The sequence below is a fragment of the Rattus norvegicus genome, unplaced genomic scaffold, assembly GCF_021556685.1.
Source record: "Rattus norvegicus strain SHRSP/BbbUtx unplaced genomic scaffold, alternate assembly SHRSP_T2T unassigned-0000206, whole genome shotgun sequence".
Classification (NCBI taxonomy): Eukaryota; Metazoa; Chordata; class Mammalia; order Rodentia; family Muridae; genus Rattus; species Rattus norvegicus.
In genome coordinates, this window is record NW_028238923.1 from 40,001 (window position 1) to 45,533 (window position 5,533).

Sequence of the window (5,533 nt, forward strand, 5' to 3'; positions counted from 1 at the left end):
CCTCCAAGAGACCAGGCGAGACGCGCCGCCACGGCCGCGGCGGCCGGGACGCCCTTCAAACCGCAACTTCCTCCCGCCCGCCGGGCGGCCCTTCCCCCCAGGCACCCCGCGACCGCCCCGGGACCCGTGCGCGCCCGGCTGCCCCCCCGTGAGGAGGGGCCCGGCAGCACGGCCGCGGGTCGGCCAGACGAGGAGCGAGAGAGAAAGGAACGCCGGCGGGCGGGGAGGGGGAGCGAACCGACAGAACGAGGACCGTCGACGGCAGGGCGGGCCGCAGCGGCACCCCCCGCGGGAGACGCCTCACAAGGGACCGGGAGGCCGCTCGGGCGGCGACCGGGCACGCGAGCCAAGCCGGCGGGAATCACACTGCACCCAACCCGGAGCAGTCCCGCCACGCCCGCGGCACCGAGCCGACCCGAAACCAACGGACAACCCCCGGGAGCCCGAGGAGACGCCAGCCGACGCGAGAGAGAACCGAGGCAGACGCCGACGCCAACCGACGAAGACCCCCGCGTGGCAGCGGGTCCCAACGTCCGACGACGCGCCGGACGCGGCCGACCGCCGGTTCCCCCAAATAAGAAGTCCGCCCCCGAGAGCGAGGCCAACCCCGCGGTTCACGGACCCTCAAGAGCCCCGCGGAGGGGGAAGGGGGGGTAGGACGGCTCCCGCGATCTCCACCGGCCGTGGGAACGCTGCCGTGGAAGGGGGGGACGAGGCGGCAACCGCAGACGCCCGAGAGCACGCGGCACGCACCACACGCGACACGACCTCGCCGCGAGAGTGGCCGGGACGTGGACGCGCGTGGGAGGGACGCACACGCGACGGAGGGCACGGGGGGAAACGGAGGCGGGTGGGACCGGGAGCCCACCGCCGCCCTTCCAAACCCACCCGTCCCGCGACGACCCCTCGCGGTGAGGGGGGTACCGCGCACGCGGGCGTGTGCACGGCCCTTCCCCGCCACCTGCCACCAGAAACCCAATCTCCCCCACAAGCTCCGCACAGCGGCAGGTCGACAGAGCCCCGTCCCGCGTGATCCCTCCTCGTACTCGGAGCGGGGAGGCGCGGGTCGCGGTAGGCGAGAGAGCAAACGCTGCGCGCAGAAGGCTGAGGTCAGGGCGGGCAGCCGAGGGGACCATCCGGGAGAAGCCCCTCGGAGATCGTAAAGCCCTTTCCGAAGATAGCTAGAGAAGGCAAATTCCTCACTGAGGGCGGGACGAACCCAACACCGACGAGCAGCCAAGGGCTCCGTGCACGCAACGGGAAACGAGCAACAGGCGCGGGACAGAACGGGAAGGACCACGCGCCAGCTGGTGGGGGGTCTGCGGTATCGGCAAAGGTCTCTTTCTCCGGGGTCTTCTTGAGCATTCGCGGACCGGGGGGACCTGCGACAGGTCCCCGCCGAGAGCCAGGCCTCTTCAAGGCGCACACAAAGGAGGAGCCTTGACTTGAGGGAGTCCGGTCTTTAAAAAGGGCCAGCCGCGATCGCTCAGCACCACCCTAACCGCGCAGGGCCCGCGGGTGAAGGCACCAAAAACATAGGCACGGGGTGGGCGCTCACCCAACGGAAGGAGCCTTTTAACCGCACACTCAACTCCTCGACCCCCCCCCTTTCTGTCACCGTGCAGAAAGCCGGCAACTAGGACAAGGGAAAGCGTAAAGGCACAAGCACCATGGAGCACAGGAGGCACGCCGGGGAGCGGGAAGCGCCACCGCCAACTCAGAAGCGGGCACCTTGGTGGTCAAAGCCCGGAACGCTCCAGGAGCACCGCAAGGCTCACACGAAGCAGGGCGCGTGCACACACCATTCGGGAAGGGTATGCACCGCAGCGGGTCTACCACCTTCCCCCGGCACGGGGGAAGAGGGCCGCGAAGCAGTGAACGGCGTGGGGGCAAGCGCCCCCGACACGTCCACAGGGACACCGCGAACCACAGCAACAAGTGTGCGCGGGTCAGCGCTCGTGCCGGACAGCCGCACCCCTGACTTCCACACACCACCCTGCAAAGGAATGGGGAGGAGAGACGAGGGGCCCGCTGGCAGAACGAGAAGAGCGGTCGCCATTCGCGCTGAATGACCATTCGCCATGAATGTCCGTCCCTCGCCTGGCGCGGCTTAGGCCCCGGCCCGAAGAGAACGCGGCAGCACCACATCGATCCAACGGGAGCGAGACACGCCATGCATCGGGAACAACGGGCGTGAGAGCTTTCTAACAACGCACTGGACGGGAATACGAGCGAGAAGAGCGAGAGAGAGCACGGGAAGAAGTCGCTAACACTGCCACACACACAAAAAAAAAAATTTACCCTTCTCGAGGGCGAGAAAAAAAAGGAAGCGTTGCACTCGGGAGGCACGTGGCGTGGAAGAACGGGACTCAACGGGCAGCGGAGGTTCGGGAACTCCTTCAAAAAAAAATAAAAATAAAAAATAAAAAATAAAAATAAAAAAATAAAATCCCCTTCGAAGGAGAAAAGGTGCAACTCGGGAGGCACACAGCAGGAAAGAAAGGGACACACCACCAAGCAGCGGAGGTTCGGGAACTCCTTCCAAAAAACAAAAAAAAAAAAAAACAAAAAACAAAAAAAAAAAAACAAATAAAAAAACCGGTCGGCCGCAGAGGAGCACGCCAGGGGGTCACTAGCACCAAACGGGAAAACCCTTCCAGTCGCACTCGGCACCAACGACTCCTACCGGTAACGGACGACAACCACCACGGGGAAATCGGGAACGCCTGACACGCGGGACGGTTGTCATAAAGCTGCCCCACAGAGCACAGGCAAGCAAGCACGGGAAAGCAGGAAGCGCGTACTCATGGGGGGACGCTAAGCTTCAAGCATCGAAGAGGCCCATGCGCAGAAGAAAAGAGCTAGGGCTGGACAAGCAAACAGCCTTGGTGCAAGCCTCTTCCAACGTCCTTTAATGACAAAAAGAGTCAAAAGGACAGCGTGTCAGCATATATCTCCAGGTACAATAAGGACAGATAGCAAAGATGAAAAGTGTAAAAGACACAGGGATAAACATGACAGGCCACACGGAACGTCTGGAAGTCATGTTCGGTGACGTGTCCCCAAGAGGTCCCCATGTAGAAAGAGAACCGGACCGCAAAGGAACAACTGGTCGACCTTAGAACCCTGAGTGCTCACAGACCGAGGAGGCCATGGTAGATAGCCTGGAACACAGCTTCCCCTCGGCCTCAGAAGTCCATGCTCCCGCTGGCAGGGACCGGGGAGGATCCTGGAAAAAATAAAGTCTCGGAGGCGCCCCCTAGCCGGGACACCTCGGCTCGGAGGCCGGGGACACAGCACCCTCTCGGCCTCAGAGGTCCAGGCTCCCGCTATCAGGGACCGAAGGGACTCCTGGAAAAGAAAAAAAAAAAAATCCGTGGCGCCACCTAGCCGGGCCACCTCGGCTCGGAGGCCGGGGACACAGCACCCTCTCGGCCTCAAAAGTGTCTATGGTCCCGCTGGCTGGGACCGAAGGGACTCCTGGAAAAGAAAAAAAAAAAAAAAAAAACTCCGTGGCGCCCCCTAGCCGGGCCACCTCGGCTCGGAGGCCGGGGACACAGCACCCTCTCGGCCTCAGAGGTCCAGGCTCCCGCTATCAGGGACCGAAGGGACTCCTGGAAAAGAAAAAGAAAAAAAAAAAAAAACTCCGTGGCGCCCCCTAGCCGGGCCACCTCGGCTCGGAGGCCGGGGACACAGCACCCTCTCGGCCTCAGAGGTCCAGGCTCCCGCTATCAGGGACCGAAGGGACTCCTGGAAAAGAAAAAGAAAAAAAAAAAAAACTCCGTGGCGCCCCCTAGCCGGGCCACCTCGGCTCGGAGGCCGGGGACACAGCACCCTCTCGGCCTCAGAGGTCCAGGCTCCCGCTATCAGGGACCGAAGGGACTCCTGGAAAAGAAAAAAAAAAAAAAAACTCCGTGGCGCCCCCTAGCCGGGCCACCTCGGCTCGGAGGCCGGGGACACAGCACCCTCTCGGCCTCAGAGGTCCAGGCTCCCGCTATCAGGGACCGAAGGGACTCCTGGAAAAGAAAAAAAAAAAATCCGTGGCGCCACCTAGCCGGGCCACCTCGGCTCGGAGGCCGGGGACACAGCACCCTCTCGGCCTCAAAAGTGTCTATGGTCCCGCTGGCTGGGACCGAAGGGACTCCTGGAAAAGAAAAAAAAAAAAAAAAAAACTCCGTGGCGCCCCCTAGCCGGGCCACCTCGGCTCGGAGGCCGGGGACACAGCACCCTCTCGGCCTCAGAGGTCCAGGCTCCCGCTATCAGGGACCGAAGGGACTCCTGGAAAAGAAAAAGAAAAAAATCCGTGGCGCCACCTAGCCGGGCCACCTCGGCTCGGAGGCCGGGGACACAGCACCCTCTCGGCCTCAAAAGTGTCTATGGTCCCGCTGGCTGGGACCGAAGGGACTCCTGGAAAAGAAAAAAAAAAAAAAAACTCCGTGGCGCCCCCTAGCCGGGCCACCTCGGCTCGGAGGCCGGGGACACAGCACCCTCTCGGCCTCAAAAGTGTCTATGGTCCCGCTGGCTGGGACCGGAGAGGAGGGAAGAAATAAAAAAAAAATAAAATAAAATAAAATAAAAAATTAAAAAAAAAAAAATTGGAAAAAAAAAAAAAAAATCCGGGACGGGGCCCAAGCCTTCTGGTCGACCTCATCCAGCTGCCACCAACCCCTCCTTGTGTCCCAATAGGTCGTACAGCCACCCTCCTCCCCTGAAGTTCTCCAGGTACAACCTCCTAGCTAGAGATGGTCCCCAGACAGGACGGCGTCTCCGTCGCGCACCCGCCTGCTTGCCTGTCACCCTCTCACCCTGGCCGGCTCACCACAGGCACTTCCCCGTCCTTTGTCACCAACCGGGGGACAGGAGCGTTGCGGAAACTTGTCGCCACTAGGTGTCGCCCGACAGCGATCTCGATCAAGCAAACCAATACAGACTGTCACGCGCCGCCGCCGCCACACACACTCATTCCGTCTCTCCGGAGTGACCTCCCTAGCTCAGGGGGACACTCACCCACGCACAACGGGGCAGGTACCCACCACTTCTCCCGAATGGCACAAACGGTCCCGGTTGTCCCGCCGGAACACAGTGAACGCGGGATGGACTCGGGGCCAACCCCCTCAGGCACCCAGAAAAGGAAAGTAGGACGGAGCGGTGAAAACAGGCCACCTCTAAGTGAAAGGACATGCACTCTCGAATCGGTTAACAATTAGCAAGGAACAGGCACAGTTAGGAAAAGGGAGCGTCCAAACTCCGTCGTGAGGGGAGGGTGGCGGCGACCTCAGTTCCACACCATTTTTAAATGGCTCACTCATTTTTAAAACCCTCCACCGATCCCGATGGGGGGGAGGGGGGTTGTTGTTGTTCTCTGTTCCTCGCTGCCACCGCCAGCCGGCACTCACCAAACCACACACCTGCCACCCTCTTTGGAAGACTAAACACAGAGAGTAAATTAAAAGAATGGTGGAATGATGGTGGAATGGTTAAAATTCCCGTGATTTGTTTTCACTCTGATCAAAACATACTTATTTTGTGCATT

The 5,533-nt window shown here is 61.1% G+C and overlaps 1 long non-coding RNA gene across 1 annotated transcript in view; it reads right to left on the reverse strand.

Annotated features, from left to right (window-relative positions):
* The window catches only part of LOC147997241 (uncharacterized), an 18,296-nt gene extending 13,083 nt beyond the window's left edge, over nucleotides 1-5,213 (reverse strand). The window contains exon 1 of the long non-coding RNA XR_015648060.1: nucleotides 5,034-5,213. This is a non-coding gene — a long non-coding RNA (uncharacterized LOC147997241). The remainder of the gene's footprint in view (nucleotides 1-5,033) is intronic.
* Between the last annotated feature and the right edge of the window lie 320 nt (nucleotides 5,214-5,533).